This window comes from Pipra filicauda, unplaced genomic scaffold (genome assembly GCF_003945595.2).
Source record: "Pipra filicauda isolate LSUMZ 115617 unplaced genomic scaffold, ASM394559v2 scaffold159_size1710840_pilon, whole genome shotgun sequence".
Taxonomy (NCBI): domain Eukaryota; kingdom Metazoa; phylum Chordata; class Aves; order Passeriformes; family Pipridae; genus Pipra; species Pipra filicauda.
This window is the reverse complement of record NW_024104095.1, coordinates 925,687-935,791: the sequence shown is the minus strand read 5'-3', so window position 1 is coordinate 935,791 and position 10,105 is coordinate 925,687. Positions and strand designations below refer to the sequence as shown.

Below are 10,105 nucleotides of genomic sequence, written 5' to 3'. Positions count from 1 at the left end.
GCAGGCATTCTCCTCCTGTGTTAATAAGTGAGAATGCAAGAAAAAAATGGCAAAAATTGAGCAGAAGAAGGACTGGGACATGAAGAGTAAAAGCGCAAGACCAATTTTTTGTGGTGCATTTGGGATCTCACACTTGGCATATCTCAACACCACAACACAAACTGGAAATGGTCTCTCTCAGAGGTATCAGGGACTCTGCTATGGACTGTATTTTGTACCAGGAGTGGTGGAAACAAAGAAGGAATTAAGAATACCTATTTTTGCTATAACACTGCTAATCAGGAGTTCACAGTGTGTTTCAGGAAGATTGGAATCATAGAATCATTAGGGTTGGAAAAGACCTCCAAGATCATCAAGTCCAACCTTTGTCTGAAGACTGCTTTGTTATCTAAACCATATCACTGAGTGCCACATCCAGTTTCTTGAACAGCCCCAGGGATGGTGAGTCCACCACTTCCCTGGGCAGCCCTGTAATGCTTGACAACCCTTTCAGTGAGGAAATTCTTCCTCAGAATTGTATTTTTACTGCATTAGTATAAACCAGACTACACTGTTGTTCGTGGAGCACAATATACTTGCTAAGGAAAGGGCCTTTCATCATAGAATTGGAGCAGAAACAGCAGCCCATGTGCTCCAGGGCCCCACAGCCCTGCTGGGGACTCAATGCATTCCTCGTCTTATCACAGCCATGCTGATAACACTCCATCCCGGGATTTGTGCTAATGACCGTAGGAGACATGCATTTCCTTTGTCATTTTAAATGTATTTTTTATACAGTCAGGTGCCCTGATTTGTGTCCATTTGGTGTTTGAAACCTGCTTTTGCCTCATCAGCCCTTTCCTCAGGCTCTGAAGACCTGCTGCTGCACAGAGGGCTGCGTTACAGGCGCCTGCCGTTCCCTCGTGTGGTGGCTCAGTGGCTGCTTTATATTTGGCGTTGCCAGAGGATTTTCTATCCCTCCCCATTACGAGTGCGAGGGGCAGACTCCACTTTTAGCAAGGACGGAGCAAAAGAGCCGGGAGAAATATCCTCCAAAACCTCCTTGATTAATAGAATCACGCAGCAGATGAGTTCATTTCAGGCAGCCCCGACTGGGGGATTTTTAAGCAGCGCAGGCAGATGGTGGGAAGGGAGGGAGTGAATGGGTGACTCCCCCCAGACACATTTAGGAGGCCGGGGAGAGAAAGGCTCGGTACCCAGGGGCAAAATCGTGCTTTGAGCGTGGAGACAGCCAGGCTGCCGTGAGTCAGAGCAGCCTGCAACACGTGAGCAGCAAATTCTCCATCCCAGGAGTAAGCAGGGCTTTGGAGAATAGAAAATAGCTGAGCCAGGCAACGCCGGCAGCACGACCGGCCCCTGGAAACGCCGCGGGCTCTGCCCGGGTTTTTATAGCGGCTGGCCCGGGGAGAGTGTAATGCCAGAGTCTGTAATGCCAGATTACCCCTGGCGATAAATAGGCTCTGCTGTGAGCACCCCCGGGGTGATCTAATCCCTCCAGCCGGAGTTGTGGCAGTTATTTAGCAACAAGGCACCGGAGCAGAGGGATGCACAGAGGGGCGGAGGGGAGACACAAGATATTTTGTGTATCAGGGTACGAGAGCAGCTCAGGTCAGTGCTGCACACGCAGCACAAATACGGAGATTGCTCGGGCTGTAAACTCAGCTCCAGGCCAGACGAGCTCGTTTTCTTTCCCTGTCCCCGACGGATGCTCTTCTGCTCAGGGCTGGCACTGCATCTCCTGCAGCCTGGGGCAGCTCGGATGGGGCTGAGAGCAGGAACTGGGGGTCTCCCACAGGCTCCTCCAGACTGCAACCACAAGCTTGTGGAACGCATCTGTTATTAAGCTGTAAGTGAGATTTCCTACGCTCACAAATCGCACACTTCTGGGACCTCTCTGGTCTATCATGGTGGCGATGTGTTAATGCAGCCCTAACCTGCCCAGGGAAGCTGTGGCTGCCCCATCCCTGGAAGTGTCCAAGGCTGGGTTGGTTGGGGCTTGGAGCAACCTGGGATAGTGGAAGGTGCCCCTGCCCATGGCAGAGGGTGGGACTGGATGAGCTTTAACGTTCCTTCCAACCCAAACCAGCCTGTGATTCTGAGATCTCAGGCTTGGTTTTATGGCCCAGTGAGCCAGAACACCAGAGGTGGTTTAACTGCAGCCTGAAGGACTCTGTTGCTTGGTGGGAACAAGGGCAATAAATGACATGCACAGCCCACTCCAGCCTTAATCCCTGGAGTGGTACAGCCTTTCCTAGTGTGACTCACACCTATGCTGCCAATCCATCTGCCAAAAACATGAGACCTAAACTTTCACAGACATCTGTTTCTGGCCTGGATCAGCTCACTTTGCTTTTCTTACAATGACTGGTTGATTTGTGTAAGTTTATCTGGGCTGGGAGGCCAAGAGAAACCTTCCAAGATATTTCATCTTTCTCCCTCCCTCCCCCATCCAAATGTCCAATAAAGTTTTTCATTAACCTTAAGACATCTTCAGAATGAGAGTGCATTTCCATGTAAATGCAGCTGAAGGGAACAAACAGCATCTGCTCTGCAAATATTAAATGCGGGCAGTGGATGAATAGACTTATCTCCTTTATCATGATTAGCCACATTTCTGCCTTGTAATTTTGGCCTATCACTCAACAGAAACTGTAATCAGGATGTAATACATCCTATTGGCAAATTACAACCATGCAGCTGTTGGAGGCAGCAGCTGAGCCCTTCAGCAATTTAAACCAGGTTTTATTACACCCAGGGCAAGGCTCCAATAAGCATATTAGTGACATGATTAAAAAATAATAAGAGTTGAATCTTGTCCCACCGAAGTTAATTCTGACGTCGGTTTTCATGGCAAGAAGTGTTTTGCCAAAATCAGAAATCAAACAGGTCTCAGGGGTGTCCTCAGAGGAGTCAGGCTGTGAGAGCAAAGGAGCTGTGGTGAGATCACCCCTAAGCAAGGTGTGAATGCTGCCTTTGCACAGGGATTTCTGGGTCACTACACGCCAAGAAAAGTTTTATGTGAGGGAACTTTTGTGAAATCTTGCTAGAGAATACAGGGCTCAGAATGACTTAGAGCAGGCTGTGATAAAGTCTGAACTTTCAGCTCTCTTCTGTCTCCAGTGTAACAACAAAGGGTGTGTTATCATAACAAAGAGCATTAAAATGTATTTTACTTAAGATTTCAATGTCTCAGTTTTGCCGAGTTCCAAATCAAAATGAAACTAAAAGCTGTTACAATTCTCAAGAGCAAAAATCCTACAAAACTCCCTAAAGTTTTATAGTAAAATTACTAGCAATTTTTTTCAGAATAAGAGCCACAACTCTATGTCATAAAATATGTTAGTGTCATAAAGTCACAAATTATTATTTTATCTATAGGCTATTAAAAACACCCTGTAAGAACAGAGAGAAGCACTGTTCTTTTTTCCAAATGAAAAGTGACTCTTGTGTATTTTGCAGTGGAAGGGTTCCAGTGTCCTTATCTATGTGTCAATATTCCCTATATGATCCAGACAAGCAGCTGTTTTCAATATCCATGTGCTGGCTGTCACCAGGTTCCTTATTCTGTTTGAAAATGTTTTGACTTTTTTTTCCCCAACAGTTTTAGTTCAGGTGGAATTACAGGGCTGATGAAAAACATTTCAGACTGAATCACAAAACTACTTTTTAAGTGAGAAATAAGCACTTTCCTTCTCTTTTAAGCTGTTTTCCAGGAGGCATTTGAATCTGGCTATCTTCCTTCTAACACACAAGGATTCCTGGAGAATCCTTAAGCTTCCAGAATCACACTGCCACTGGGTGAGGATGGATGCAATTATGGGGTGATTTGATAAAGAATCTCAACCATGATCTGTACAGAGCATTAGGTATGTCTTACATCAGAGCTGTAAATCAGAAAGGCTACAACATTTGTTGTCTTTATCTTCCATATTTAAAAGCTTGAACCTCTCAGACGAAACCATAAATCTGCTCCACGGCCCTCCTTGCACTGAGCTTCTTAATATTCCAGTTCATGTTTGTTTCTGAAAACTCTCTGCCAACATTTCATTTTCCTCTCATACTGACACTTAATGCCTTAAGTGCTTGGAAAGATAAACAGTGGCTTTAAGCAGCACAATCTCATGATCAGTTTATCTGAGGATTATTACACGAGCGCACGGAGGAGTCGGTCATAAATTGAACACATTTTGCCCTGGCTGCTGATTTAATTGCAGTGAATGGGATGGCATATCCCAAGAATCACTGACCTGGGACATAGAGGAGATTCAACTAACGATATTATCCAATTAACAAAACCCACTGGGATGGGGCATCAGGCTGTAAACGGGAACCAGGCTGCCTGGTCTGCAGGGGAGGAGAGAAGGTGATGTTTTGCTGGGGCTTGAACTGGTGTCTTGTAGCTGAGCACAGCAGGACAGAACAAGAATCAGTGGCTAAAGGTTGAAGACACAGATTGAAACAACAAAGTAGACATGAGCTTTTATAAGTGAAGGTGATTAACCTCTGGAAGAAACAAAACCATTGACTCAATTGACTCATTCACCTCGTCTTTTACTACACAAAGCAAGAACTCTCTCTTTTGGAATAGATGCCTGAATGAAACACCAGTGATTGGGTTTAACAAATGGGAAATACAATTGTCTGCAGTGCACAGATGATTAGATTTTATCTCATCTCTTTTCTGAACTTCAAGCATCTTCACTGTCTCAGGTGCAGTAACACAAGAACTGATTCAAAGTGTATTTTCACTGAGCTCAGATGCATTTGCAGTTGTGAGGCAAAAGTGAGCCATCTCTGCTCTGGACTGAGCAAACAGCTGGAATGGAAATGTCTTACAGTCTTAGAGGGATCCAAAGAAAAAACTCATCTCTCACAGCGATAAGATTCTCAGCCTTAAATAAGGATACACAAGCTTTTGTTTGTTATAGTACTCTTTTTCCTCTTCAGCCCCATTTTGAACAGATTAAGTTGTCTGAAGGAGGGTTTATGATTTATGCCAAATGCTACTTTCAGTAGAGCCAGAAAAGCTGGAGTCTTGCAGTGGGAAAAGTATTTAAGAATTGATGTGGAATTAAATCAAACCAGCACAAGCTCATTCCCTTAACTGTAAACCAGGCAAGAAACCAAGAAAGTTTGATTTTAGTGTACGTTGGACCGAAATTTAAAAAAGAGTCTGCAAGATGTGCTGGGAAAAAGCTGTGATAGAAATGTAAGGGCAGATTAAAAGAAGGTGTGGAAGTGGTCACTGTCCCCCAGCTGCCAGCTCTGCCCTCCTGGCACACTCTGCCACCCCAGACAAACAGCTCAGAACCTGCCTGCAGATCACTGAGGTTTCCTCTCAACAGATTGATACATGAAAGTCTCTGAACAGGATAAACAGCAGGAGAACACAAAGCCTTCACTTAACACAGAGGGACAAAACAGAGCAGCCACCCCAAATAGCATCTGTGGAGCTGGGTAGGGAGGTCCTGGTTACACTCTTGCTTTGGACACCATAAAGTAGGACCCTTTACTCAAGGCATGAGGGCACAATGCTCAAAAACTGAAGTACAAGCAGTGAAATGTTTGCTAAACTTTCTGTCTTTTCCATACAAGCCTTTAAACTGCTCCCAACAAGTCCATCTCTGTTTGCAGAATGAAGGAGAGTTACTCACCCATCCCGTAGGCAGCAGATGAGGGAAGGGGAGGAGGTTGCTCACTGGTTACTCTGCATAGCAAATCCTGTGGGAAATGATAACAATTAAGTCTTAAACTAAGGTCAGAAGAGTCCAGTTAGGACAACTGTCAATTAATTATCGCCCTATTATTGCAAGTATCCCTAACATAAATGCACAGCTTTCGGCTTTCCATTCCACAGGGTTATTTTTTTTGTGAGTTTTAAAATCTGGTTAGAGGAGCAAGTCCCTATTCTGCTTTCACCAGCCTGCAAACACCCCACACAGGCCAAAATTCTCCTGGGGTTTAGCTTTATTGAAAATGTAAATCACAACAACAAAACAGCTTTCACTGTAAACTTCCTTTCCAAGTTTCACTGTTCCCAAGGTTGCTCCCTAGTGACACTTCCGTGCCAATCTGACATTTCTTTCCTTTTTTTGGTTGCAACTTGTAAATCCAATCTGCAAGTGTGATCCAGCAATAATTATATTGTTCCTCTGTGCTGGGTTTAGTATTCAAATTGAGCACAGCTCTGCATTTACAAGCAGGTTGTCAGAGTTACTACCCAGTTACAGGTCTGCTTAAATATATACAAATAATTCTTCTGAATTTTACTACATTATTTATACCAACAGATGTCAAGGCAGGAACACACTTGAGTGGTTCCTGAAAACTGGTACTAATATCAGTTTGGGAATACATTTTCCTAATGAAAAACACGTTAGAGACGAGGATGTTTTCAAAGGAACTGGTTCTGGCATGCTGCACTTTGAAAATAAAGATATGCTTTTCTTTTTCCTAAAAGGATTCCATGAAATTCACACATATTTGAGAAGACAAAAGATCTTTTTGTTAGTTTGTGAAAATTGACCCATTGCTGGACCAAGAAATTCAAGCTAACAAACAAATCTGCAATGAGGACAGACCATTTGGGGACTTCTTTACTATGTAGGTTCTTGGGTCATTCATAGCAGTGATTTCTGAAATTCTTTGCTTTTGAAAGGTTCTTTGTGAGAGAAATGTGGTTTACATTGAATCAGAGATAAGGGAGATGGAATAGGAACAGAGCACTTTTCATGCTACAAGCACTATGGACCAATATAAATCACAGATAGGCCTGGAGCTCAGAACTGGAATCCACAGCCAGATTTGCCCTTCCACTCTATTTCAAGGAAGGAAGAAAGACACATCCATAGTTTACATTCAGAAATCATTGAACATTAAGAACAGATAGAGATCTCCACCTTCAGCAGCCTGGTGTATGAGATCAATTGGTGCATGAGATGGATTTGGGATAAACTTCCACGAAGCCTGAAAATACCTGAGATATGAAAGTACTCAGGCTCTCCCAGGGACCTCCAGTATTTTCCAAGACAGAACTGATGAACTCTTATCTGTCTCCCCTCAGCTTCCCTGTGGCTGGACACCCTGCAGGTTGCTGCAGTGATTAACTAATGTACCTCCACAAATTCCTTCGTGCAAGTAAAACACAGCAACGTCTCCTCTCATGGTGTCATCTGATATAAGCTCTGTTATCCCTTGATTGAAATTGTACCTCACTATCCTCTTCTACAGAACAACCACGTTTTCATTCTAGGCTTTCTGGTCCAGATTATGTTTCAACAGTTACAAATGTGGTGTGGTAAAAGCATCACCAAAGAAAATGGCTTATAAATAGTAATAGGGTGTTGTGTTACCCTCTCACTCTTCCAGAGTGAAAGATGATGTTCATTTCAGCAAAGAAGTGCCAAAGAAATTATAAACCCCTTTTATTACAGGTCATCTGGTCATTCTCTCTGTCCCTCTTGATTAAGTAGAGAGGAAAAAAAGGACTCAGAACTATGATTGGTTTTCATTGTGCATTCATAGTCTGATATTGGATTCAACTACATGAATTATTACTGAGCTACATCTGTTAAAGAACACTGGCCAGGTAAAATCAGCTTCTACTGACTCCTGCTCAGCTGAAATCAATAAGCTTTTTGCCATCATTATTTATAGGCCCAGATACAGAGGTACTGCTGTAATACGTAAGGGTAAAAAACTTGGACAGGAAGACACATAGAATGTGTCTGTGCAAACTGAAGCCAAAGCTTTTCAGCCTCGGGCGAGACTGTGTTCTTAATTAAGTACAAAAAGGAAGGGTAATTTGATTCAGAATCTTCCCTCTACCTCCCCTCACACTAGCAGGTACATTTGGTTTCCCCACAATAAACCAGTGGCACAGAGCACCGAGCAAACATCTGCGATGCCGCGGAGCTTCCCCGCCGTGCTGGTTAAAAACAAGCTCAGATTAGTGCAGAGCACAGGGCCAGGTGTCCTGGACTAGTTTTCAAGCAGTGAGTGCTACAGAAAGGATGGGCATGCTGGGCATCTATTAAATCTAAATGGTGTTTCTCAGCAAGATCACCAAGCCAAGATGTTCAACTTGGTGGGCTCAGGAAGAAGCGATCACTAAAAGGGATGTATTATAGTGCTCTTTGACAGCTTCACCACTGCAGCACAGTTGTGTTTTACACCTTCCTTTCCCTGTGACAGTGTTATATTAACTTCAGGAGGTGCTTAATATTGGCAAAGGGTCATCTCCACTGGTGGGATTGCTCTAGTAGCTGTAATCTCCTCTGTGATGTAGTTCCTTGAAAAATAATCTACGCAATGAAGCCATTTTTCAGGTTAACTAAAGAATGTAGAAGTGATGATTTTTTTTTCTTCAGCCATCAGTCCTGTGAGAAAAGCTTTAAAGAAGATCCATATTTTCTATATTTGCTGGCTACCCAGTGATAAAGGAGAGGACATACAGAGTTTATGTAGTTCCTGTACACCTGTATCCCAGTGCACGAGAGGAAAGCGAGGCACAGATTGGATCACCTTTGTGTCCAGCTTTTATTTCCTTTGGCTCACCCACAGAGCAGTGGAGAGAGGCAGCTGCATTCAGACGACACAGAACCTCTAAATTAACATTTAATTTTCTCTAACTTCAGTGCTTGTGATAATCTGTTTGGACATTGATACATTTAGGGATCAGTTAGTGATCCCCAAACTGTTGAAGACACATATAAACCCCAAAGTTCTCAACATAGTTCATCAAAATGAAATGATCATTCCCCTCAGGAGCAATATGTAATTTTATCAGAGACTTGAATTATCTCTCCCAAGTTCCAGATTAACTTTGAGCAATTAGGAGAAATGTCCTTAGTGGCCTTTACTCAATTGTTCTCTCCCTCCACCACACAAAACCAGTGAGAAAATGATACAGAGGAGAGATGGCAGCATCATCTGCACACCCACAGGTCATAGAATCAAACCAAACTGCTCAAAGCACACCCTGTTCACATCACCACAGCAGACAAGGGCTGCCCTGGCATTCCAGCTGCCCAGCACACCCAGAGAGTTCTGCCAGCTCACCTTGAAGAGGTTCTAAGTACCCAGACAAGGATTCAGTAATTGCTCTGACATAAATCTACAGCACCATGGATTTTAAAGGGATACTTCTACACTGCACTGGAGGGAGATTATGACTACATAATCAGAAATTTGTCTCTAGGTGTTTGCATCTGACACCCACAACCAATGTGTGTTCTCAATGGCAGACACAGCAATGGTTACATGTGAGCCAGTCTGACAAGGAATGAAGTGGGTTCAGGAAAAAAAATTAAGAACTGGCTCCAAAATAATCACCAAAGATGATAAAGCAGAAGATGAAAGGAAAGTTGGTTTCAAAGATAAAATCTTCAGAAGCTTTAGGAAACAAAATTGAGTAGAGGAGACTATTTGGAGTTGACTAGAGTATTTTTAGTGAGCAAGTTAATTCAATAGCCACAATTCTCTGGCTCCAACACTCCAGGACATTTCACATTAACATTTATGAACAGACATGTATTTTCTCCCTCATTGAAGCATTTTCCCTCTTCTATTTTCAGAGCACTCTGGAGTGCTCAGATAACCCACCTCTGTAACTCAATCCCAGCAGGGCATTATTTAATAAGACTCTTTGTATGATAAAATTTTTCTACAAAGGTGGAAATAATGCAATACCCCACAGTCCTCTTCAAAAGAAGCAGAACAAGAGAAGTTGGATGTGGAAAACCCCTTTATGATGATTTCAGTCCCTTTCTCATCCCTGCAGGATACAGGACTCCAGCCTATCAGCCCAACATGAGTGACAGAGGTGTGTGATATACGATTGTGGCCATCACTGAGACTCATCTGGAGACCCCGGAATTTCCTTGCTCTGTTCCACACCATTGCCACTGACCCTGTAATGTCCTTGTACCTACTCAGATCTGTCTGAGGGTGGTTTCAACTTATTTTGGGCCACAACAAGAGCTGTTCTCTTTGCCTTCCTGCAGCTCTTAAAGGCTGAGGAACTGAGGAATCTTTTGTCTGCTCCACTTTAACAGAAAATCCTCTCTACTGGTGTATCCTCATGTGTCTAAATACACTTATATCT

General features: G+C 43.3%; 1 long non-coding RNA gene across 3 annotated transcripts in view; it reads right to left on the bottom strand.

Moving 5' to 3' along the window:
• The window catches only part of LOC113990076, a 74,317-nt gene that overhangs the window by 22,498 nt on the left and 41,714 nt on the right, over positions 1-10,105 (bottom strand). For all 3 annotated transcript variants that reach the window (XR_005562773.1, XR_005562775.1, XR_005562774.1), the window contains one exon: positions 5,655-5,721. This is a non-coding gene — a long non-coding RNA (uncharacterized LOC113990076). The remainder of the gene's footprint in view (positions 1-5,654; positions 5,722-10,105) is intronic.